This window comes from Lissotriton helveticus, chromosome 1_1, assembly GCF_964261635.1.
Source record: "Lissotriton helveticus chromosome 1_1, aLisHel1.1, whole genome shotgun sequence".
NCBI classification, from domain to species: Eukaryota; Metazoa; Chordata; class Amphibia; order Caudata; family Salamandridae; genus Lissotriton; species Lissotriton helveticus.
In genome coordinates this window covers 789,729,090-789,745,872 of record NC_136057.1, presented here as the reverse complement: position 1 = coordinate 789,745,872, position 16,783 = coordinate 789,729,090, and positions in this window count along the sequence as shown.

The following is a 16,783-nucleotide window of genomic DNA, read 5'->3' as shown; positions in this document are numbered from 1 at the left end:
CTGTTTTAAACTTCTACTGGGTATACCAGTGTGTACATGTCTTCTTCCACTAGAAGGGTGGAATGCTACCACGCCTCCAGAACTGGTGGGGGGTAGTATTCCAAAGTTTTTGACACCAAACACGACATGTTTTGATAGAGCCAAACCAAAGTTGGTATTAATCACGAGGATTATAATGCACGTAAGAGTATATGGTAGTGTCATATCACAGAACAGCTATAAGGAAGGGATTCCCAAAGCTGCAGAGGGGCTCAGCTCATGCTTGGGCACCATATCACACAAAACAAAGCACTCTGCCTTCAGGATTGTCAAGACCTGCCATAGGAGTGAGTTATAGGTTAATATGTGTCTGTTTTAAGTGGTGGATATAGGTATACTATATCCCAGTAAGGGGTGCTTACACCACCTTACCCAGGCTGAAAGTGCAGACCTGTGGTGCCATTTTGGAAGACTTTCATGCTGCAGCCCCTGGTAGGCCTCTGGGGTACCTATGCCCTTGGGACCTAAGGTACCATATACTAGGGACTCATAAGGGTGACCCAGTAACCAATCAGGTATGTTCCTAAAGTACATGCAATCAATTTAGCTAGGCTGTGGTCCTGATTAGCATGGCCACAGCCAGACTAAAGTTGAAAAACCAATGAAACCCAGCAAACAGTGGGGGTAACCATAGGAAGAAGATTCCACTCTCCTACATGTGCTATTTCTATTGGGCGTTTTCCCAAAAGAACATGCAATAGAACAAATCATTTGAAAGGGCATTCTCCAAGCATATTGTTAAAAAAAATTCCTAAGTAGTTCTGATAGTGAGCTTTTTTGATAGCATTATTTCTCAACAACAATCACATCATTCACTACTCTGGTATTAACTGATGTCAGCTTGAAGATTGAAGCTCTGAGGATGCTGGGCTCATAATACATTTTTTTCCAAAATAACGTTGGAAGCCTCTTTATGGAAAAAAACAAATGCTGACAGCACTGCCATGCTGACATAAATCACATAAGTGGTCCAACCTTTCATCATTAATGTGCATACGCTATTGTCTTCCTTGATCTGATAAACCTTGGAGTGTGGGATGTTGCCCCACACGCTCAGCAAAAACCATTGTCTTGGCTCAACTGGCAGATGATTGCCCACTGTATTTAGAGAACAGGCTGCCTGGCAGTGATCTCCAAACGTTTAGAGGTTGCTCTGAAGCCACGCGATTTTGCAGAGTGGGTGCCATGTTTGATGCATCTGCTCTGCAACTTTTTCTGTTTTGAAAGACTAAACTTCCAAAGCAGATGTTTCCTCTTAAAAAAAAAAAAAAATGTCCCGTGGCACATGTTGTCTGCTCCCTGTATTTGAGGATCATTGGTGGTCTCCCTGTTCCAGGGCCATCATACAATCAAATGTATGAGGATCCATTGTAAGGAAATCTATTGTCAAATTCTAAATACGGTGGGGCAACTCTCTTTGTGACCTGATTTCCATGTGGTGGGTGATCTGTCAAGTGAAAGTGCTTTCTCTCTGTGCTAGGAATGTCTAGATCAGTGTTTCCCAAACTGTGGGTCACAAGCTGATGATTTTTGGTGACTGAAAGTTAGAGCAATAAATAAAGATGCTTTAAATTCTGAGGTCAAATGTCAGGCTGCTTTTTTCCGTTAACATGGGGATTGTAGTTTACTTCTTTTTCGCTGGCTGCAAAGTGAGAGAAGTTTTAAATTGTGTAACAATGTAGGAAGTTATATTTTGTTTTTTGCAATACACAACTAAATGTAAATACCTGTAAATTAACTGTAGGCATCCTGTGGTTAGGAAAGGAAAAATGAAGCATTTTTACTGTGCTTCTAAAGTGTGCTTGAAACAGAGATTTTAATATGATTAACTCAAATCAAGACACTTATTTGGTGAAGCACAAATTATAAATATTCACAAAAACATATTTCCACACTTTATGATTTGTATTTTATACGAATTTAGTGGCAATTTCAATGGAAAATATGCTGTCTGTAAAATCAATGAGCTACCACACAATGCTTAAGTTACATTAAAAAATAATCTGCCTCATGTACATTAAAGGTACATTGGAGAAGTGAAGCGATCGGCCGGGGCAGATGACTCTGGAGAACAGGTGTCATGGTTCGACTGCGGGTGCAGCTCAGCTCAGCATCATGCGACTCTGGTCAATAGCTCACTTACTCTCCCTACGACTCACAGTGCCCAGAGACCCTTAGGGGTGAGCAGTTTGCACTTTACCAATACCGGATTTAGATTTTAGATTTAGATGGGTCGTGAAATGTTTTTATTCTAAAAAGTGTGTTGTGGTTATGAAAAGTTTTGGAACCGCTGGTCTAGACTATCAAATTATAAATTGGCACTAACCACAATCATGATCCGGCAGAAGCAATGTTGTCCCACCACATTCATGTCCTCATTTCCAGACCAAGAGTTAGTTGGTGGCCTTCTGGTATACTCTGGGGTTAGGTAATTGTTATTTAGTAAGAATGATGCATTTCCACTGTGTTTGTGATGTGTGTTCTGCCTCCTGCACCTCAGACTGGAAAAGTTAAGTAACTATCGATGTCTTCCAGCTTGTCATGAGACCTTGTAAACAATAATACAGATTAGCAATATTGGGCATTCCTCTTCCTCATTTAGACTCTCCCTGTCATGCTCACTCTCTTTTAATAGTTATTTGCTAGACCTTTTGCACATTTAAAGTTAGAAGCAATGGTCATTAGTTTGGGAGCTTGTTAGTTGGTTATTTGCTCTTGGTAAGTGGTCTGACTGAAGTTTATCCTTAAACTGGTATATCAAACTTTCTGTGGTTTCATCTCCTTACTTGTAGGAAAATTTATTTTTTTGCTTGATCACCCCTATTTTTTGGGATGGATGATGTTGGTTTTTTTGCAGGCTTAAACTGCAAATTCTACCTGTCAAAACAACCCCTTTGGCAGGCATAGGCCCTTTTTTAAAATATTAAAAAGTCATTCCTAAATAGGTCTTAAATGTCCATAAGCAGGGTGCATAATGTTTATAAGTAGGACATGTAAAGGCTTAATGTGAAACATGTCTTAACAATTCTAAAGGCCTAAACAATATTTTCCCCGAAGTTAATAATTTTATCTCCGACTACGAACATGAGTAAAAGTTAATTCTTGGACTTTTTAAAATATTCATCACAGATCCATTTCATTGGTAGAGTTAGATTTGTAACAAATAATTTATAAAAGGTATTTAAAAAAAGCTAACTTTAGTCTGCTAAACTTCCATTTGCCTGAGATTCTAGAAGTTGCCCTGCAGCTGAATAGTTCTTTGAGCCGGAGTGAAGTGGATCCCAGAACTGAGGAAATGGCCTTGGTTGTGGAGAGAAGAAGACCATCCACTTATAGGATGGCTTACCAGCAGAACCAGTTTGAGTGACTTAAGGGGAGGGTTTGCTTATTGACTTGGCCACACCTCTAGAGGTGGGCAGTGGGGGCGAGTCTGCACAATAAGGAAAGGTTCTGCCATGTTGGTTTTAGGTAGACAGGGGCACTCTGGGATAGTTTGCAGTAGGGCACACAGGACCTGCTGCATAAGTGGATAGATGTTACCACAGTGAACTTTTTCCCTATTTGTTAGGGAGGGACCAGGAGTCCCCCACCCACAGGCATTAATGTGTCATTCCTGGGTATCTTCTTCAGAAAACTACAGAACTCGTAGAAAATAGAAGAAGTGCTGCACCTGGTGTTAAGACCTATGAGGAGAACCCTAAGGGCTGGGCCTGTTCCCATTTGTACTCAGGACTGAGAAGTGTACTTTAAGTGTCAGTTGGCTATATCTTGTTAAGCTACAGGGACACAAAAGCTGCAAAAAGCACACTTTCCAGCAAGTGCCTGGCTGGCCAGTTTCAACTGGACCTGCCCTGGACCTTGCTGGTGACTTCCTTTGAAGGGATTCCTGACCCCGATTGCTGTTTCTGAGGTATTGGAAACCTTGGCTTATGTCAGATGTGGACTCCTCCTAACTAACCCTAAAAGCTGCATTTGGAACCTTGTCAAAGACTTTTTGCCTGGATAGACCATGTGGGACAAGGACCAACCGGCCAGAGAATCCATCAAGAGTGCATCACCAGTGGGCCTCACTTCACCGCTGCTCCCCTTACTGTCTTCTCTGCAGCAGCAAATGTGATTCAGTGGGTCCAAAGCTAACTGATATCTGATGTTGTCAAACCTTCTTCGGCTACAGCCTGCAGCCTGCTGCTTTTCCCTGCTGAGGAAATCCAACTTCCAGAATGAGTCAACAATTGAAGGTTGACATTTTCACCAAGCATGATACTGAATAGCATTAAATTGATGTCCCCAGCTACCTGTTCTTGAACTCCAGACTTTTCACGCTTAGACCACCTTCATAGAAGATTTCACAGAGACCTCCTCCTTTTTTTAAAAAGTATTTATCTTTTTGTAGTTAATGAACAACAAGAGACAAAGGGCCTGATTTTGATCTTGGAGGACGGGTTACTTCGTCACAATGGAGAGGGATATCCCATCCACCGAAATCTGAATCCCATGATATTCTATGGGATTTAGATTTCAGTGCACAGCATATAAATCACCATTGTGATGGAGTAACCCATTCGCCAAGATTTAAATCAGGCCCAAAAACAAAAGACATGACTTGCTGTAGAGCATGGGTACTCACAAACATTTTCTCAAGCGCCGCAAAGTCTGGTCTTTGGTGTGACCGAGGGCCCCACTGATGCCAGCGGGGGTGTAAAGTGGGTGTAGGGGAAGCAAAGCATGTATACTCAATGGCTGAACTCAATTGCACAATGGGAAACCAGAAAACCTGGGATGAATCCCAGCTTCTCCACTTGACCAAATTGTGTGAGCATGGTCAATTGTTTTTTTTCTCGATTTGCCTCCTTTTTCGTCATTATCACATTACTTCATGACTTCAGGATGCCTGGAGGACAAAACAATCTCCTGTGCTTGGATGTAATCACTAATGGCATTGTTGTCAGGGTGGGGAAGCATGAATGTTGTAAATTCATGTTTGAAAACCATCACTTTAAAAAATAATGCTGAATGCACTGCTATAAATTTGATTTACTAAGGTGAAATGATTCAATGGGTCCATGAAATACACTTTTTGAATTTTGAAAAGACTATTATATTTACCGTGTCTGCTGTCTGTAAAAATGAAAATATTCCTGAAGTTAAGGGCCTAGTTACTTCCTGTTGTTTGACTGCAATTAAAGTTTAAATAGGTGGTTCATCTATATTTACACATTTTCTTTTGTTAGTGCTGTTTGTTAGTGCTGACTCGAATAAACAGCAGCCCAGTGCTGCTCCTCAGGGGGCCACATGTAAAGTCAGGAGGGCCACATGCGGCCCCCGGGCCATACTTTGAGTATCACTGCTGTAGAGCATAGTGTCAGTATCCATATTATATTGCAATCAATGCACATAATTGTACCCAGGTACTAAACAGTGTATTGTATTAGGCAGACATTGTATACATTTGAAAGGGTAAAGCGTGAGGCCTCATGAATCATTATATAATGTTAGAGCAGTGTACACATAATTTAGTGTCAAAGCAATCCACCACTGCCATCTGATCAGGCTTCCCTTTTGTAGAATCCTAGTTCCTTCCTCCTATCAATCCATACTTCCCTTTTCTGATGGGCCTGATGGGAATCTAATGTTTTTCAGATTTTCAATCTGAGTTTCTGCAAATTTAACAATCATATCTTCCCACATTCCTAGATGCAGGTCAGTATTCTCATCCAGTCCACAGTTCACAAAGGTCAACTCTCCAGGATAGAATTTGAGGTGCGGTTGGAGAGAGCCAGTGTATGGCTATCCTTATCTTAATGAAAAATAATCTCAGAGCTGCAAACCTTTTGTGACCCTTTGTTGGTGTCAGCCCACATAGGCAGTATTTAATAGTTACTTCCAATGATCCGACCTGCACTCTATTGTGGTTGGTCGTAAATCTTATCTTTTAGCCACTCTAGCATGACCAGTTGCTCATGATTGGCACTTTGTGCTTTTTGTGCTATTTTTATTTAAAACTTTAAAAATGCATATCTCTTGCTTCCCTCATTGAATTTTAAAAAAAAATGTGATTCTGTTTTTTGGTATCTTTTTGTTCATTATATTATTATCTATGTTTATAAATTGCAGTGGGATATTTATTATGTTGTCTTTTTGAATTTTTAACTGGTTTAGAACTTCTTAAATCATTGACACATTTTCTTAAGTTAAGCCAGTCTGCTCTGTGCCATAGCTAACAGGGGCTGAGCACACGATTAAATGACTGACATTTTTGCTAGACCTAACAAAAATAGTGCCATTATTACTTGGGGTCGACTACCATGCATCGCAACTAATAATCCATTTTCTCATATCTATTATCTCATTGAATTGCTAATGTTGTTTCTTCACACCATGATTGTTGTTAGACCTAAGGGTATCTAGTTGGCAGAGGTAGGTACCCTTGCACAAATAGGGACCCTTGATTCTAGTCAGGCTAAGAGGGATACACACTCTAGATAACCTCTGCCCACTCCTTTGGTAGCTTGACACGAGCAAACAAGCTTCTCCCAAAGGTAATGTGTAAAGTATCTGCACTCAGGATACACAGTAATACAGTGCTAACACCACAAATGGACACCACACCAGTTTAGAAAAATAAAGCATCTTTATCTAAGCTCAACAAGATTAAAAAAACAAAAATGTATCATACATGTAATAAGAATATGACTTTTAAAAGAGTTTCAGGCCATAGGAAACTATTGATGCGTGATGTTACACAAACTACCTGTAGATGCTTCAAGATTACCAAGGCCAAACAGCTGCAGTGAAGGGAAGCATTGAAAAACAAGGGATGCTTCAGTTCCTGAGTCCTTGGGGGAGGCGATGCCACAGTTTTGCTGCACATAAGTGAGGCATCAAATCTGGACTGTAGGGGTAATTGATGCATTGATTCCAAGATGGTTCTGGTTCATGGGAGATGCGTAGGGAAAACTTACTGCACAGGTGCAATGCGTGGAAATCTTGGACATACTAGTGATTGATGTGGGGGTGGCAAGCGGCACTGCTTTGGTTCTTCAGCCGCAATCCCATGATGCGTTGGTTCTTGCAGTTGAAGGAGCTGTGTCATCTCTACAGCGTCGTAGCGGCAGTGCATGGAGATTCTTTTCACATAATGGTGCTGCATCGGAAAAACAGCAGCAAGTTTGGCGAATCATCAGTTTTCTTAGTTTCTTCAGGTTCTTCCATCTTCCAATATCAGCAACAACCTCCAGAAGACCAACACTGGAACAGACACTTCCTGGCTGGTCTGAACTCTCAGCAGCAGAGTTCAGGGGAGCTGGGGTGTAGTCTTTGTGTCCCTGAGACTTAAGAACAGGAGGCCAGCACATACAGGCCCTTGGTGATTCTTTTTCAAGCAGGTTTCTCAGCAAAGATCCAGTCTTTGTCCCTTCCATAGCAGAAAAAGCAACTGCAGGCCAACCCCACACAACACACAGCAAAGGACCAATACTTCTCCTCAGAGCTCTACAACTCTTCTCCTTGCAAAGGTTCCTCTTGACTCCAGAAGTGATCTTAATACTGTGAGCAATAATGTAGGACAAAATAGTTATGTCAAATGCTGCTTCAGTACACAATAGTGACATATAGTTCATCAGTGCTTCCATTGATTGTAGATTAAATTAGAGCTATAATTCAACCTGCCATAATCTCTTTACCACTTATTCCTCACATTTTGCATCTATTTTTCACAAATCATTACCAATCTTCTCCCATAAGTGAGTGTGCCCAAGGCGGGTATGTGAAACAGTTAAGTGATCTACTGCAATACCAAGGACAACCTACATGGAAAGTAGCAGAACACATTCAAAGGAGATTAGGTCCAAACAACTGTTAAACCAACACATTTATACTCAAATATAAAATAGAAATAGGCATAGCAAAATAAAAGATACAAAAAAAACATTTTCAAAATTAACTTAAGGTACGGCAGTGAAAAGAAAATACACATGTATACTAACCAAAGAGATGAAAATAATAAAACCAGCATTATTAAAGCCAATAGGTCAAGTAAATATTAATAGTGATTTATTGGCTGTGGACTCACTGGTGGCAATTTATACATAAACAATGATCTGGCACTCCACTCAGTAATACATATGTTATAAGAAACACATTTTTCAGAAACAAATCAGCAGGTCGTTGTATAACTTCTCTTTATTCAAATTTCTTCTTTAAAAATGACACGAAGTAGCCAACGCGTTTCGTCCCTACGGACTTCTTCAGGGCAACAAACAAATATATATAAAAACAAATTTAGATAATGCAAACAGAATATTTATATATACAAATATATACAAAAATAATTAATATGTAAATTAAAAAACACCTTTTTATGAAAAACCTATATTAACAAATATGAATTTTATTTAACTCACAATCAATATCAATTGATTTCTTCTTCATTCATGAGTATTTCAAAGTGATATATAACAGAATGAGCAGTTGCATTTTTAAAGAGACAACACGAAAAAGGGGAAAAAAGGAGTTCCCTTGACACAAATTGTTCAAAACATGACCTACTGATCAAAATGGATTTAAATTACATCCTATTTAAGAAATCACAGGGAGGGTCAGATTCCAAGCTAAGCTTTCTTATCTTTGCAACATTTTGACCTTTAATAATATTAATGATTTACTACAGAAGATGGGTAACACACCATTTTTTTAAAAAATCACACACTGCATTGAGTGATCTGTATCATCATGATATACCTTGAGAGTTTTCTTCATTTCTAAAAATGAGGGCATGCTATGGCGATTCTATAATATAAGGGGAAACACTACCCGTAAATTACTGTAAGCACGCTTACCAAATATATTCTTGTTGTGTCCGTTTCAGATCTTTTTATTGAATGGGAAGGAGAAATTGCGGTGTATCAATCACTTCTAGTAACTTCCTAGACGGTAAACATCAACATAATATAGTACATATTAACGTCATGATCCCACTACTAAGAGAGTTTGAAAGTGTAATTTGTTTACCTATTCAGACATAACTCAGTTGAAATGAGTATTATGTCCAATCCCGAGCACTATAGTGATGAATTCAGTGTCACCATACCTACAAAGATAAATAACCCGAAACATTAATTTCAAAATATATTATCTGTATTATTAACTTGTTATAGAAATCGGCACCTTTAAAAATCTGCCAAGAAAGCTGCGTTTTCAGTGACCCGCCCACATTCGCACTTAAAGTCAAATTTGAAAGTGTGTGAAACTCATAATAAGTTTTGTCTGCCCTCTTGTAATGGGCCAAAAGACCATAATAACCATTATACGTTGTCTAAGGGATCGTATAGACCCACCAGAATTAATCAAGAATTAATCATTAATTAAGGGGAGAGGGGTTGGCCTAACGGCTAAGGCGCTCGACCTCGGACCTGGGGATCTGGGTTCGAGTCTCGGTAACGACGCCAAAAACCCCCTGTGATTCTGGGCAAATCACTTAATCTCCCCGTGCCTAAAATGAAAGTGTGTCCTCATGTAACGTAACTGGTGCTATGTAAAGCGCTCTGATAACTGATTCGGTTCGGTTCTAGTTTGCGCTATATAAAACTCTGCAAATGTTTTTTTTTTTAAATCAGTAACTGAGCTTCCAGGGTAAAAGGATAGAATTCAATAGTGAGTATGTGGCTTGCTAGAGCTTTTATACCCTAACCTAAACCTCCCTAATATCCCTAAGATATATAGCTGCTAAAGTGGAGACCTAAGATAGGAGCGGAGAATAGCCCGACACTTACTTATAAAGTGAATCCATTTCGGTCCTTGGCTGCAAACGTCCTGACCGTATTTCCCGTTATAACAATCTGTCAGTAAGAGGGTGTTTAAATAGCCCTCCTGCGTTCGCACCTGAAATCAATTTCTATAATCACACAAGTCTCCTATCAAATTGTGGCCACCATCTTATAATGGGGCGATAGGCCATAAGAGCCATAAAAAACAATAAAAAACAATGGTGTAGGTATTTACCATCAGGTTTGTATCTTTCAGCCTGAATCACACACAAAATGTGTGTAATTTCATAGTTATTCCACAGCTCGGGGCTTTTTTATGTATGCATTGAGATTACCATCGAAAAAGCAATCAAGATATCCTTCAGTGTGATACAATGATAGCAGCCATCTTAGGTTGGCCCAAGAGTTATGTATGCCCAATATCACGAAACATAATAAGAAAAAGAAGGGCTGCTAATTTTAACCCAATTTCTATTAGTCTCAATCTGTAATTGTTTTATATTTCATGAAATTCCGCAAGATTTAAATATTTAACACAATAATATTCCTCATAGTTTAAAAGTTCTGAATTTCAATTTATTGATTAAAAAGATTGTTTACAAACTGTAAATTATAACCCTGTCAAATCACTAAAGATTGATTTTTATTTTCCCAAATGCTTAAAGACAGTAGATGGAGTAACTTCTAAAATGGTTATAACAATTTCAAAACAGACACATATTAGCCTAACGTATGTGTCTGAAGCGAACGACCGCCATCTTTAAAGTGCTAGTGGATCTATTCACATAGTGCAGTCCTCCTATCGCGCATTTCTCCGATTGTACAAAGTCTCGAAATCATATGTATTTAGCACTAGATCAACAATGTTATATTACGTTCGACCTGTACAGTTATTGATCGGGGAATTTAGACTTTAGTTGTATATTTTGAAAAAATGTGTGCCATGGATTACAGAACCAGGATATATGGTTGACAAAAAAGAAACACAGCAAAGGACGTCAGTTTACCTAGTTATGTCTGAACCTAAATGTCCTCTTACTGGCACCAAGGGGAAGAACAATTTACAAAATCTCTCCCAAGGTAAATCACAATGACATTACAATGATACATTTATCAAAGATGCTAATTATAGTCATTGTTTACATAGACCATATTCACTTCACAAAAAGTGGGGTGTATCATTTCAGATGTCACCACCTTGTATTCAGTTCAAGGTATGACCATTGTATTCCCCATCTGTGCAACCAATTCACTAGACTGTAAACCAATCCATGATCGTCAATCAAGTCAAGGTTTATTAGTCTGAGGTTGTAAATATTTATATATTAAGATCATAAGCACATATTATCTGAATTGCACAAACTCATACACAGACCACAGTCTGACTATTCAAATTCTTTTCACAAAAACTGGTACAACTCATTATTGATGTTCAGACCCACAGTAATAGTTCTGAGACGACAAATCCAGCTGGCTTTAGTCTGTCACAACATTCTGACTCTGTCACCGCCCCTCTCAGGAGCATTTATATGGTGAATTGCATGGAACCATATTTTTGGTCTATCGGATGCATTTCATGAATATGGTTGGAAACTGGATATCTATTGTCTCTATTTTTCACAGCCCTTACATGCTCTTGAATTCGGGTTTTAAGATTGCGGATACTACTGCCTACGTATAATTTGTTGCATGCACATCCAATAACATATACGGTGAATGTTGTAAGACAATTCATAAAGTGTTGATTCTGATTTTTCTTTCCGTATTAAATTGGAATTCAGATATTTTGTGCATTCCAAATTGAGAGATTTTACATGAACCGCACGTAAAAAAACCTCATTGGTTTCTTTAGTAGCTATGTAGTCATGTCTTGTTTCTGATTTTTCACATAGCTAGGACAGAGCATGTTTTTTAATGTTTTGCCCCTCTTGTATACCACTTTAGGTTCATCAGAGATGGTACCAACTGGCAACTGCACAAAGTTAATAGGTGCCAGTTTCTCCATAGGATGTTATAAATATGGTGACTATAAGCATGATATAGAGTTATAAACACAACATTCTTATTTTCAATTCTCTCTTCAGCTTTCGGTTTTTGGATTAGCGTGCTTTGTCTGTTTATTTTCTTAATCCTAGTCTCTACCTTTTGAAGGCATCTATCTGAGTAGCCTCTACATTTAAAATTCTTTTTTTATAGTCTCTATATTGGCCTGAAAGGTGTTGTCCTGGCCACAATTTCTTCTAGCGCGAACCATCTCGCCATATGGAATGGCATTTATGGTTGCGCTAGGGTGTGCACTCTCAGCGTGCAACGCGCTGTTACATAAGGTTTGTTTTTTAAAGATATCACTTTGAATCCTGCTGTTTAGGACATACAGTCTGAGATCCAGAAAAATCAATATTGTCTCTTGAATATTTGATGGTTAGCTTCACGTTGAACGTATTTGCATTAAGATAAGACAAATACGACAACAGTTCATCCTCTTCACCATTCCAAATAAGTAGGACATCATCTATATATCTTGTATAAAAGATAATGTTATCCCTCCATTTCCTTGAGCCTGGTCCCCAGGCATGCTCCATCTCATACAAACCCATGAAAAGGTTAGCATAAGATGGAGCAAACCTGGATCCTATGTCCGTTCAATGTTTCTGTAGGTACCATGTTCTATCATGTAAAAAGACATTCATGTTGAGTATCACATGTGACATTTCAAGGAGTATCATGGTGTGCTCCAGATGTTTTGCATTTCTTTTATATAGGAAGCGTTTAAGAGCTTTTAAAACATGGCTTGTGTGAATGCACGTGTATAAACTCTCCACGTCCATTGTTACGAACATAAGATCTACTGTCCCCAACAAAATCCTTAAGCTTGCAAAGCACATCTCTACTATATTTGAGATATGCCGGCAAGTGTCTGACCAAAGGTTGTAAAAACCCATCAACATATTCTGAAAGGTGTTCAGTTGGACCACCATTACCAGAAATGATTGGCCTTCCTGGTGGAAATACTCCTCCTTTATGAATTTTGGGGAGTATATATATGCATGGGTATCTGCTGTCATGTGCCTGTAAATAGTGGTATTCCTGTTCAGAATTAAGACCTGACTCATGCCAGCTCCATAGGCGGGCATTAATCGTCCTCTCAATGCTGGGGATAGGGTGTTCTTTTCATTGCTCATAGCAGTCATTGTATTTTAATTGTCTGTCTATCTCCCCCATATAATCCTTGAGGTCCATGAGGACTATATTCCCCCCCTTATCTGCTTCACGGTTAACTAACTGGGGGATCCTCTTGTAATGTTTTGCGAAGGGTCATATCTTCCCTAGAGAGGTTATACTGATGTTGACAATGAGAACCTTTCCCATGTTTATCCTTCAATTGATATACCTGTTGTATGATCCTCTCTAAGAATTCATCAAAGTGCGGATCCTGAGGCCCTGGTGGTACAAAATTAGACTTATTATGTAAACCACTATCAACGCTAGTGTCCTCACATATATTCAATAACCCCGCCATCTGAAGAATATCTACATCAAAATCATCCTCATCTAAGGTAGCCAACAAATGAACTTCATTCAAATCCGTAATTGTTAAGCTTGAGACATTTGCATCATTTTCAAATGTGCCAATATGAGAAGTTTGGTGTTAAGAGAAATCATATTTTAATCGTAGCTTTCTCAAACATTTGTAAACATCAGTATGTACATCTACAAAATTAAAAATGTTTGTCATGCAGAAGTTCAACCCTTTTTGTAGAACAGACAATTCATTAACATTCAGGGACTTAGAAGATAGGTTCACAGCACTTAATTCATTAGAAGTCAAACACTCTTCATCCATCTATTGATTTATATAATTCAGAGTTGACATTATTTCCTTATGTGAGCCAGTTTGCTTTGTTGTCTTGTTTGAACCCCTGTTCTTACATTTCTAACCTCCCCACCTTATTCTGTATTTTGATTTCTTTTTTTGTTCCCCAGCCTGTACCGATGGACTTCTTGTAAAAAAAGAGAAGTAGGGGGTGCAGTCTCACTATTGCTAGTCCCCTCCCCAGGGTCACTTTCTACGGATGATAAAGACGTGCCGCTGGAGGACACACTAGCAGGTTTTTCCATATCTTTTGGCACAGTTACAGAACTTGGTGTGATGTCATCATATTTTTTTGAGAAGGTAAAGATCCTACCTCGTTCTTAATCAGCTTCATCCCTTAATATCTTTTTTGTTTCTTGTCTTTAAGATAGATTTGATACAAATTGAGTTCTTTTGTCAGAATCTCATATTTTTTGAGGTATTTTTCTTAAGATTCATTTCTAGGATTTCTTTCTCTAGATTTATGATATCCTCTCTGATCTTTTTCAATTTTCTCTCTGCATTGGTAATCAGGATGTCCATCATTCTAAAGGAGTAATCATAAAGACCTTCCTCCCATTCCTCCAATACGTCACTCTCCAGATCTTCATAATTAGGAAAGATCAGTATTCTTAAGCCACAAGGTATTTTTCTATTCTCCAAATATTTGTTCAATATGGCTCGGTCCCACCCCTTTCCAAGCTCTTGTTTCTTCAGTCTCTCCAGGCGGAAGAATTTATCTGTCAGACCCTCACATTTCTGGTTATTTTTTTTAACATTCTCTGTTGGTGAGCCTTTCTTATTCTTAAAAAGCTCCCCCAACATTTCTTCTCGGTTATCCTCAAATCCCATTTTAAATGATGTAAGCCCTGGGTAGTGCTAGTCTGCCCAAATTGAATATATTAGCACAAAAACTCACAGGGGATGGGGTTAAATATGACTGGTGGCCATAATGGTGTTTTTGTTTCTGTAAAATAAAAACCTGTTCCAAGATGGCCACTTGTGCAGCATGTGCTGCATCATCTGAAAGAAAAAGCCTTCCAAGAAATTGTCAGTGCATGCCCATGTGTTTTTTGTATACAATGCCTGTGTAGATGCATTTGGTAAGTTTACTTTAACATTCCACATCGGATGACAACTATTTGTGAACAGTAAAATCAATTACAAAAAGTGAGTGTAGGAGCCTAAAAATTAAGCAGCGAGTGGCACAAGCGCAGTATGCAACTGTCAGTGCTCAAAAAAAATAAATAAGAAGAAAACAATAAAGTGGGAATTTGTTGGGCATTTAGTTATGGAGAGAGGTTTGTGGCTTGAGGAATGAAATGTAAGTGGAGAGGAGTAACTGAGAAACAGTGGAGCTAGAATGGGAAAACAAATACAACAGAAGATTGAGGGTGGTGCTATAGCAGCAGAAGTAGTGGCTGGAAGCAACTCACACAGGGGGAGCAACACTGAGGAGCCTTGGTGGGTTTGGGAATGAAAAGCAACAGAGGAAAAAGGAGGGAGTGGCACAGCTAAGAAGGAAACTGGTGGGAGGATGAAAAGCAACCGAAGAGTGAGGAGAGTGGCAGAACAATAGAGAAACCAATGTGGAGAGGGATGAAAAGCAACAGAAGGTTAGGGGAGGGTGGGAGAGCAAAGGATGCAGTGGGGCAAAGCAACACACACAGCAGGAAAGGGGGAAAATGGAAAACAAAACAATCGTACAAAGGAGAAAAGGAAAAACAGATGAACATTAATTGAGAAAGAAGATGAAAAAATATTTGTCTTGTAAGCTGTGGAAGACTACAGCTAATTTGATCAGAAACACTGGAAAACAGCTGTGAACGATGGGATGTACAAGCACAAGAAAAAAGAGGAAAGCCAATAAATAATAATAAGAAAACAATTAAGTTTGCCCAAAAATATATAAACAATGGGCTGATCAAAATCACATTATAATTAATGGTACTGTACTGTACAGAATACATCTTTAAAAAATAGCAAGCTAAACCTTTCTGTAAGTGAGCCTTAAAATGTGCACCAAGAATCCATGTAGAATAGTGATGATATCTCTCATCCACTCTACCTAGTCCAACAACACATTCACAGATAGAAAAACATGCAGAGGAATATCAAATAAACAAATGCAATGGATGATGGTGCCAGAATGACAAAACTAAATATTCTTTGAAAAAATACTTAAAATGAAAATAAGGGGAAACGTCGTTTACAACGCAGTGTTTACACCGCACAACCTTTTCCCCGCAGCTATTACAACGCAAGTTGTTACTACGACTTGCGCTGGATGGCGCTGTGGGATAAGGAATGTTTTAATTTTATAGTCCAACACCTTCCCTACTGTTACGGGGACTGGTGTTGGAATATAAAATTAAAAAATTCCTAAATCCGCGCCCTCCAACGCAAGTCGTTGTAACGACTTGCCTTGTAAAACCTGCGATGTCAAGTACCGCGATCTAAAAGATCGCGTTGTACTGACATACATCCGAAAATAAGATGGGGCATAGCAAGGGTGTGGACCAGCCATGGCACGCCATGCCTGAGCTCCCATAACGAGCTTCTACTGAACCAGAAAGAAGTCATCTCATCAGAAGATGAAGTCGTGAAATCCTGCAATGAGCCCTGAGGGAGATAACAGAGGTGCCTGAGTCCTGTGAGTGGATTACAAGACTGATAAAAACAAGCTACAGCAATCCCATGCCCTAAACAATCGCAAGCCAAAATGGACATTGAGGACAACTAGAACAGTCAGGGACTCTCCGGGGAAGGCTGGAATCCCCTCAGCTTAGGAAGAACACTGAGCCCTGCCGCATTGCCACACCTCAGCCAAAAAAAAAGCAGGTACTGGTGGGGGGGAATGAGAGTAGTGAAACGTGTGGAGTGCTGATGGGCCTAGATCCTTCTGTGGATGACTGGCGTGGTCAGGGACTTCTTCACCCTGCTTTGGAAAGACAAATAGCCATGCCATGCCACTGCTGAAGTTATAGGTACGGGCCAGGGCCAGTGGCAGCATGGGAGGAGTAAGCTGCAAGAAGTGCTGATAGGTCTGGAGGGGAGCTGTGAAAGTCTGGCCCGTGAGGATCAGGGGGTGAGATTATGGCACCCTGGTGGTTCCAGGGGTGTGAGG